At 36.1% G+C, this 10,671-nt stretch overlaps 1 long non-coding RNA gene across 1 annotated transcript in view; it reads left to right on the forward strand.

Annotated features, from left to right (window-relative positions):
- Window positions 1–9,223, forward strand: part of LOC121012117 (uncharacterized) — a 63,928-nt gene extending 54,705 nt beyond the window's left edge. The window contains exons 2-3 of the long non-coding RNA XR_005781949.1: window positions 6,890–7,043; window positions 8,847–9,223. This is a non-coding gene — a long non-coding RNA (uncharacterized LOC121012117). The remainder of the gene's footprint in view (window positions 1–6,889; window positions 7,044–8,846) is intronic.
- The last annotated feature ends 1,448 nt before the right edge of the window (window positions 9,224–10,671 follow it).

Raw genomic sequence — 10,671 nt, forward strand, 5'->3', positions numbered from 1 at the left:
ATCCATTTTGAGTTTATTTTTGTGAATGGTGTGAGAAAGTGGTCTAGTTTCAACCTTCTGCATGTTGCTGTCCAGTTCTCCCAGCACCATTTGTTAAAGAGACTGTCTTTTTTCCATTGGATGTTCTTTCCTGCTTTGTCGAAGATGAGTTGGCCATACGTTTGTGGGTCTAGTTCTGGGGTTTCTATTCTATTCCATTGGTCTATGTGTCTGTTTTTGTGCCAATACCATGCTGTCTTGATGATGACAGCTTTGTAGTAGAGGCTAAAGTCTGGGATTGTGATGCCTCCTGCTTTGGTCTTCTTCAAAATTACTTTGGCTATTCGGGGCCTGCATTTGTCTTTTAAATCATGTAGAAAATAAAACAAGTGTTACAACTAAAGAATGTATTGGCACTGGCTTTTAAATTTATCTATGTAGTTTACCTTTACCAATGTTCTTTATGCCCTCATATGGCTTTGAGGTATTGTCTAGTGTTCTTTCATTTTAGACTGAAGGATTTTCTTTGGCATTTCTTGTAGGTCAGGGCTATAGGCAAAAAACTCTCTTAACTTTTGTTTCTGGGGATGTCTTAATTTGTGCATTTCTAAAGGATGGTTTTGCCAGACTTGCAATTTTTCCTTCATATTTTTTTCTTTAAGACTTTAAATATTTCATCCCACTGCCTTTTAGCCTTCATGGTTTCTTATGAGAGGTTTGCTAATAATCTCATTGAGAATACCATATACATGACCAGTCACTTTCTCTTGCTATTTTTGATATTTTCTGGTTTTCTTTGTTTTTCACTTGATTTTAATGTGTCTGAGTGTTGATCTCTACATTATTCTGCCTGGAGTTTGTTGAGATTTTTTGGTATGTGTAGATTCATATCTTTTATCAAACTTGCAAGGTTTTCAGCCATTACTTTTTCAAACAGTGTTTCCTCACTTTTCTTTCTAAAGGACTCCCATACAGTAATACATTGATCTGCTAATAGTGTCCAGACAGTCCCTCAGACTGTTTACTTTTCCTCATTCTCTGTTATTTCTGGATCTAAGACTGGGGAATTTCAATTGTTTATCTTCAAGTTCACAGATTTTTTACCTGCTCATGCCTGACATTGAATACTTCTAGGGAATTTTTTATTTCATTCATTGTAATTTTTTTCAGTTATTGTAATTGTTTAATGTCTATTTATTTTTGAGAGAATGAGAGAGAGAAGAGAGAGAGAGCATGACAGAGAGAGACAGAGGGAGGCAGAGGATCCTAAGCAGGCTCTGTTCTGACAACAGAAAGCTTGATGAAGGGCTTAAACTCATGAACCGTGAGGTCATGACTTGAACCAAACTCGGAGGCTTAATCGACTGAGCCACCCAGGCACCGCTGGTTATTGTAATTTTTACTTCCAGTGTTTCTTTTTTATTCCTTTTATAATATTTTTATCTCTTTATTGATGTTCTCATTTTGCACATACATCACTTTTCAGATTTCCTTTACTTCTTTGTCCATAGTCGTCTTTAGCATTTTGAGTATATTTAACACAGTTGCCTTAGGTATTTATCCAGTAAGTATAATGTTTAGACTTCTTTAGGGCCAGATTCTGTCAACTTTTTGTTTTCCTTTGAATGGACCAAACTTCATTATTTCTTTGTATGCCTTATGATTTTTATTGTCATTTTTATTTTGTTGAAAATAACTGTTGAATATCATCATGTAGCAATGCAGGAAATCAAATTTTTCTCTTCTCCAGGGTTCTCTGTTGATAACCATTAGGGCTTCAGTCATCCAACTGTTTGACGGTGTTTCCAAACTATTTTTGCCGAGATTGTATTCATTGTCAAGTATCAACACTGAATTCTGTCTATTTTCTCAGTTGTCAGTCAGTGACCTGACAGAGATTTCCTTAAATTAGTAGAGCCAAGAGGATGAGCATAAATACCACTCTCTTAGTTTTTTGCAGCTTGGCACGAAGTTTGATCACTTCCTCGTCACTAAGATGCACTGCATAAAACAGCCTTAGCTTTTATCAGCATGTTGAGCAGAGTCCAAAACCTATATGTCTGTCAGAGGTGCAAGCCTAGGGTTCTCTCTGGTCTTTTCTGACCATGTGTCTAGTTCTGGGCACTACATCTACTTCAGGAAATGAGATGGGTCTTCTGAACAAGTATTCCCCCAAGAAACTTTATTCCAAGGCTTTTTTTCCTTTCTTTGGGGGGGGGTGGTAGGTTTTTGGTTTGTCTGCTACTTGTTCTGTCCACCAGGTTCTTATTTCCATGATAGGTCTTTAATCACCTTTCTAGTTTTTTCTATGAAAATTGATCTATTCATGTTTTCCCCAACTGGGGAAATAATTTTTAATATTTTTATTTTACCTGTAAAATATATATTACTTCTTAGGTTTTCAAATTTGTTTCAATAGAGCTGCATGTAGTATTCTCTTACAATTATCATCTTTCTTGTATCCATAGTTATATCTTCTGATCCCCAACATTGCTTATTTTTTTTTTGCTTGCTCCATCTTTTCTATTCCTTCACACCTTCTCTCCTTCCCTCTCTCGCTCTCTCTCTTTCTTACTTACATGAAGGTTCAAGGGATGATTTATTTGTTCCCTTTTCTATTTTTTATTTTTCTATTTAATAAATTTCAGCTTTTTTCTCTTTTTATTCCTAGTTTCTAATTATTTTTTATTTTAATATATCTCTCAATTTTACTGTTATTTCTTAATAAAAACATTTAAAGGCATGTTGTAAACTCTTTCTTTGGCACAACTTTCTTTGTGTCCAAAGATTCTATTATGAAATTTTTATTGCTTTCCATATAGTTTGATTTTTCTCCTTTTCTTTCTTTTTTAAGAAATGTTTATTTTGAGAAAGAGAGAAAGCACAAGCAGGGGAAGGGAAGAGAGAGAGGGAGAGAGAGGGAGAGAGAGTATCCTGATCAGGCCCTGCTCTGTCAGCTTGGAGCCCAGTGCTGGGCTTGATCCCATGAACCATGAGATCATGACCTGAGCCAAAATCAAGAGTCAGATGCTTAACCAACTGAGCTACCCAGGCACCCTGATTTTTCTTTTTAAATTCCTCTTAAATTTAAGAGCTATCTGGGAATGTGTTTCTAAATTCAAAATATTAAGTTTTTATTATTAATTTCTAATTTTTAGATTATAGTCAGAGAATGATTTTTTTCTAAGTTTATTTATTTTGAGAGAGTGAGAGAGCGGGGGAGGGGCTGAGAAAGAGAGCACGAGTGAGAGTGAGAGCGAGAGCAAGAGAGGGAGACAGAGAGAGAGAGAGAGAGAGAGAGAGAATCCCAAGCATGCTCCACACTGTCAGCATGGAGCCCTATGTGGGGCTCAAACTCATGAACCATGAGATCATGACCTGAGCCGAAATCAAGAGTCAGACACTTAACTGACTCAGCCACCCAGGCATCTCCAGAGAATGTGATTTTTAAAAATATGTTAAAGTTTCTTTTTGGCCAGGTACATGTGTAACTTATGAAAATGTTCAATGGATTATAAATAAATAATGTCCCTTAAATCATAAGTGCATATGTATGTATTACATGAAATTATATGGATCTACTGAGTCAAGGGTTTTGATTGACTTATGCTGTTCCCCTAGCTTTTTTTTTTTAAACCAGGAGTGAAGGGATTTATACATCTGTCCAATACACTACATGTATAGTTCAAAGTCTTTCTCTAAAATTTCATTTTTAACATCTCTTTCTAAAACATTTTATATAGTCATATGCAATGTTTTTGAGCCATAGAGGTTATAATTGCTGTATCTTTGTGTCTTTTATAATTATATGATGTTTATTTTTATTTTGTTTACTTCTTTTAATAGTGAATTTTAAATAGTGATTTTTCAATATCGATATTTTAATTTTGAATTTTTTTGTTTTGCTTAGATTTAACTGGTGTTTCTTGGTCTATCTCCTTAATTTCTAAACCATCTTTGCCACTATATTTTAGGTGTGTGTGTGTGTGTGTGTGTGTGTACATGTGTGCATGTGTGTTAATAAAAAGTATGTAGATTTTATTTTAACAGCCATTTTTTACTAATTTTTTTCTCCGGTTTGGAGAAAATGGTCTGTTTCCTGTCAGTATAAGGAGTCATGTTTATTCATTCCATCTAGTAGAGTCCATCTAATAGATTACATTTAGTTAAAAATTTTTTTTAACATTTTATTTTATTTTATTTATTTTTTTGACAGACAGAAAGAGACAAAACATGAACAAGGGAGGGGCAGAAAGAGGGAGACACAGTATTCGAAGCAGTCTTCATTTCAGGCTCTGAGCTGTGCACACAGAGCCAGCCACCGGGCTCCAACCCACAAACTATGAGATCATGACCTGAAGTTGGACGCTCAACTGACTGAGCCACCCAGGCGCCCCAGATTAAATTTACTTTGCATTAGTCTTCTCTGTTTCTAGTTCTACTTTTTTTTCTTTGCTAGTTGGATCAAATTATTATTCTTTTCATTTATTCCTCATGTTTAGTGAAAGTCCTGACTTACTCCTCTGTTCTGTTAATATCTACCTTCCCCCTCCCCACTCTCGTAACCACACCCATATCTTTAATAGTGTTTGAAAATAAAATACAAATGCATTCTCCCACAACATAAACTATCCCCCATTTCTTTTGAACACAAATAAGATGAGAGATCTGTAAAGTATTTTTACTCTCCCCTACACCCCTTCCTTCCCACCCCCACCTCAGTCCACCAAGTGTCTTTCTTCTCTCTCCAACCTCACCCCCAATTTCTACATTTTGCTGAAGTAGATTAGAAATCTTTATTCTAGAATGTTTGGACTATATCAGGATTTTCCTTACATCATTTTTCTTCCAACTCAAGATTTTAAAGCATTTATATATAAGTTTATTCTTGTTAGTGTCCTCTTTTGGATCAAAATACCTATAGTCCATATTAGCTTTTTCACTCGGACTTAAAAGTAGAGGGGAAGTGAGTTTCTCTTAGGGCACATGTTTCCAATACTTTTATTTGTAAAACATTGTTTTAAATGTGAAGTATCATTTCATGGTATATACCCATTCTATTGTATATTCAGATCTCATCACTATCTAACATGTTTATATTTCAGTTATTTATCTTGTTTATTGACCCTCTTACTCTGTGAAAAGGGCCACATATAAGGTCCATTAAGACAGAGATTTTTGTCTTAATTGTTCACTGCTGTATCCCTAACACCTGCCACGGTACCTGGCACATCTGGGAACTCAGATATTATTTGAATGAATGTATAAAATAATTGAATGTGTATCAAAGTGTAGATACGATTTTTTCTTTTTCTTTTACATGTTTTTAAAGTGTTTCTAAAAGAAATATTTGTAACTTTAAGAAATCAAAGTAAACTTTTTTCTTCTTCCCTCCTTTTCTCCCTTTTTTCCTTCCATCCCTCCCTCCCTCTTTCCCCGCTTAATGGAATAGACTTCCTACACCAGACCTAGATCTGAGGCTAGGATTTGTTGGATATTACCTGAATGTTTTTAGAGATATCACTTAACTTCTCTAAAAATTTTATCCTATAAAGTAGAGATGATAACAAGTGCTTTTCCATACCACAAGGTGGGTGTGCATACCAAATCTAACAATGCATACAAAAGGACTTTTAAATATATCGTTGTCATGCATGCCTTAAATATCACACCCTGATTGGAAATTTCTTTTGTTGCATGTTGGTGAGAATCACAGGCACAGCCTAAAATGTATACTACTTAAGGGATAGGGAAGATATGTTGGGTTGATGAAGTGATTGGGAAATGCTTTTCCTTCAGCCCAGATTGTTCTTTCCCAAATATTCATAAGGCTCACTCTCTTACTTCATTTGGACCGTGTTCATATGTCTCTTCAGAGAGGACTTTTTTTTTTTTAACACAGAAGTCTCTTCTGGTCAATCTCTATCACTTTGCCCCGTTATACATTTTATGATAGTACTTAACACTTTTTAACATATTATATAACCATTCTTTATTGCCTTCCTCATTCACTTTGATGTAAACTCCAGAACAGTACATATTTTTACTTTTTACTCACTGTTGTGTTCCCAGTGCCTAGAATAGTGCCAAGCAGGTGGGGATCCTTTAATAATTTTAATCAAATGAGTAATTTAGTAGTTGAAAAAACCATCACTAACTAATGAATAAGTTTAATTTGTCTCAGTTACCCAAATAACTTGTTTATTTTTGCCAAGACTTGTTAGAAAAAAGAGAACTAACAATTTGAAGAAAACAGAATTCCTGGAAAATTGAACTTCCATATTAGAAAAATTTTTAAATAGAAAACCGTTTACTTGATGCTTATTTTGTTTTATATTTTCCTGAACTTTTATTACTTTCAATAGAATCAGTTGTTCAAAATGAAACAAAATTATTTCAATTTTACATCTTTGTAAGAACTTTTCCTATTATATAGTATGTATGCATATATATATATATATATATATAGTCATACCACATGTCATGAAAAGAATGGTTTTTCAGATTTTTGCCAGTCTCATCACATTCATAATTTTTGGCCACAGCCACCTACCTCTCACATGTCATTTTAATTTTCACTAATCCAACTTAAACCAACTGTCTCTACTATTTTTAACTTATCCTTATCCTTAGTACTAATACTTATGAAATCTCAAGTTTGATTGTTATAATTTTTAAATATACAGTAATTTAAATATATGGTTATTAAAACAAAAAGCTCTTCTATGTATGCCCCAGTTATGCCCAGTGCAGTAGAATTTGTGACAGAGTAATGGAGAATATGGCAATGGATTATAGCAGCAAGTGAATATCCATGTGTCAGTGAAAGCTCTCTGTGGCTTGATTTATTCATGTGAAAAGTGAGAGAATGAAATGGGTGGGCACTAAGTTCTTGGTTTTCTTCTCATAGCCTTTCTTCAAACAGTGCTGACTGGATCTAGGAAGACTTCCCAGGAAAGACTGAAGCTAGTTTCCTGGCACCCCAACTCATCCATGAGTAAGGAAATTACTCCCCAGGACAAGGATAAAATAAGGATTTTATTATGGAATTCCAACTAGATCACGTAAGTATTAAGTACATCTGCACACGTAGAATGAAACAGAAATACAAAGCAATTAACTATTATTCCTACAACATACCTCATTTCTCTGGAAATTTTCTTATACTTTTTGGGAGGATTAAATTATCTGGATGAGCATTTTCCATTTACCCCCTACTTATTAGAACCACTTGATTTTAGTGAAGTGTTCTCAACTAGAACATTCCTGAGGACCATATCCAGATCAAGCAGCCAACCAAGGGCATTTTCACATGCAACAAAAACTGTGCTAAATGCCATCAAGGGCACCAATGCTATTTCTAGGACTTATGCTGCGCTGGGGAAGATGTGGCCATCCATAAGTACCTCACAATCATTGCAAAGTTTTCATAGGAATGACAATATTGAAACCACACATTTTTATACACTTGTTATTTGATATACTACATAAACTGACATACTACTCTTTGATATCTATATCTATATCTATATCTATATCTATCTATCTCTCTCTACATATATATCTTCCTATTTTTACAAATGCTATTTAATTTTTGCAACAATTCTGTGTGGAAGAGTAGCTGTCATTAGCCCCTTTTGTGCTTTAGGATTTGTAAAAGAATAGTGCAAGTTCCAAAGTAACTATGGGGCAATTTGGTTCTCATTGGTGTCCTTCAGCCCAATGGGCATAATACTGTTTATTTCTAGAAAATAAGTAATAAAGTATAAAATATGAAAATTAAAACTATATTGATAGGGAAAATAGGAGGAAATACTTGAAATAAAACTGTCCTAGGAATTCTGGTGACCTGGTTGTATGGCTGCTACTTAGAGAAAGATGGGCAAGTGGGATTTAGTGCTTCCATGATTCTATTAGTTTCCTGATCACTTAGTTGAGCCATTTTGTTTACAAGTTTCAGAGCTAATTCAAACTAGTTTATGCAGCTAATAAGAATAAAAATGAAAATAAAATAATTTATTAAGTCACGTAACAGAGAAGCCCATGGGTAGGGCTGGTCAGGCAGGTTAAGTCCTGGCATTCAAATATTATTTTCAGGGCCTTCTCTCTCTCTCTCTCTCTCTCTCTCTCTCTCTCTCTCTCTCACACACACACACACATCCTCATAAGCAGGCCATCTTCACACACTGCCATGAGCAGCTAGAGATCATATAATCTTTTATCTTTAATAAGGCCATCAGAAAGTTTATCTTTTTAATGCATAGATTAAATAGATTATATAGATAAAATTTCTGGAATTCTATTGCTTGAAAACAATATAGAATCTGTGCAACATAGAACATAGCATAATCCCTTGAACAAAAGGGTTGGTAGGTGTCATCTATTTTTCAGCTCAGCCACACGCACTGACACTAGGTGAGGGAAGCATCCTTCAAAGCACATCAGGGTGCTTTCACCAGAAGAAAGGGGAGATGTGTGCTCTCAGATAAGGTAAGACAAAAACATGTCCAGTAGGCTTGTGTTCTGCCAGTCACTGAGGGTTGGTGGAATGTCCACAAGCAGTTACAACTCCAGAGGGGAATCCCAAACCTCAGAAAGCCTTGAGTAGACCATAGAAAATTCCAGAGAATATAGCAAATATATTTTATAACTTAGGATTTTTATCTTCATACCTTTGAACTTACTTCTTGAAAAGAGAAGTTCTACTCTATAACTGCCCCAAGGGCTCTGTGTGGATCATGCTGCGTGCTGTCCCTAGAAATGGTGCTAGGAGAGCAGGGAACAGGCAAGTGTCCTTCAAGGTAGGATGAGTTGTTGCTGCCCCGGAGTTTGGTAATGGAACTCACTGCTAGCGGGACCCATTTCAGAGAAGAGACCTTGCAGATGGGAGCAGCTGTTGGGAGCCTGTGCTGGGAGCCACTGCCAAGAAAAATTGCCAGAAGGAGCTGCTGGGAAGCCACTGTGGGAGCAGAGGGAATTGTCAGGAGTCTCAGCCTTCTTCATCGTACCATTGGAAGTAACCACAGAGGTCAAGCAAGAAAGCGATTGTGTTTCTCTCTAAATACCATGTGTGTACATCTGTATCTACATTGACATTTAGATATAGATGTCAATATCTTACATATGTCTTTGTGTTCCATTCCACAGTAGAGGATCAACTTTGTTCCTTTCATTACTTACTTAGTTAATATTTATGTATGCCCTCTCTGAAAAAGATGAAATAAAAAGAAAAATTTCAGAGGTGCCTGGGTGACTCAGTAGGTTAAGCATCTGACTCTTGGTTTTGTCTCAGGTTGTGATCTCACCGTTGGTGACTTCAAGCCGTGCTGACAGTGCAGAGCCTACTTAAGACTCTCTCTCTTTCTCTCTCTCTTTCTCTCTCTCTCTCTCTCTCCCTCCCTTCCCCTCCCCTGCTGGTGCGCTCTCTCTCTCTCTCTCTCTCTCTCTCTCTCTCTCTCTCTCTCAAAAATAAATAAATAAACTTAAAAAAAAAAAAAATTAACTTTGTACTGTTGTGATTGCCATCTAGTGGAGAAAAGAAGTATGTAAATAAATGTTTAGAATGCAGTGTAACAGGAGTAGTTACAAATGTCTTTGGAAACCCAAGGGAAAAGCTGCCTTTGCCTGAAGGACTTCAGTAAGGCTTTATGGAAGAGGACACATTTCAACTGGGTCTTACTGAATGGAATGCCCAGAAATTCTAACAGGAGTACAAACCTGTTGTAGAACTAGAAACCAGGCTTCTTCATGTTTCAAAGTGTCACCTAGGGAGAGATGGTTGTGTACATCACAACTTAAATGAAGAAATAAAGTAACTAGCTCTCAAAAGCATATAGGTTAAGTGCCAGGTAAATATTTTGGAAAATATGTTTCATGGAGTAAAAGAATATTTCTAATGTTTGATATGTACTTCATAATACATAGTTTCCTCCCAAAGTTTGATATGATCTATTCCTAGATAAGGTGGATTAAAATTAATAAATATAATTGATTTTACCTTATTCTTTTCTAATCCCTATTCCTTCTCACTCACATCATTTTTCTAGTTTTCTTCTCCAGAAGCAGGAAAAACATGGCCCCATCGCGTGATTGTTATCGTTTAAGAAACTACTATTTAAAATTTTTTAAATATTTATTTATTTTTTAAAAAATGTTTTATTTCTTTTAAGACAGAGAGAGACAGAGTATGCATGGGGATGGGGCAGAGAGAGAGGGAGACACAGAATGTGAGGCAGGCTCCAGGCTGAGCTGTGAGCACAGAGCCTGACGTGGGGCTCGAACTGAGGAACTGTGAGATCATGACCTGAGCTGAAGTTGGACGCTTAACTAACTGAGCCACCCAGCTACCCCAATGTTCATTTATTTTTGAGAGAGAGAGACAGAGCACGAGCATGGGAGGGGCAGAGAGAGAGGGAGACACAGAATCTGAAGCAGACTCCAGGCTCTGAGCTCAGCACAGAGCCCAATGTGGAGCTCAAACCCATGAGCCATGAGATCATGACCTGAGCTGAAGTCTGGCCCTGAAGTCCACCCAGGTGCCCTAAGAAACTACTATTAAATAACAATAGATCTTCAGCATTCAATTAAAGTTATGTCAAAGACACCATACTATGTAATTTATAGCTATTAAGTTGCTTGATCCTACCTTTAAAATACTACAAGGATTGTAGCATCAGTAATCTCTTCTTATAG

The sequence above is a fragment of the Herpailurus yagouaroundi genome, unplaced genomic scaffold (genome assembly GCF_014898765.1).
Source record: "Herpailurus yagouaroundi ecotype Mexico unplaced genomic scaffold, PumYag 29, whole genome shotgun sequence".
In the NCBI taxonomy this organism is placed as follows: domain Eukaryota; kingdom Metazoa; phylum Chordata; class Mammalia; order Carnivora; family Felidae; genus Herpailurus; species Herpailurus yagouaroundi.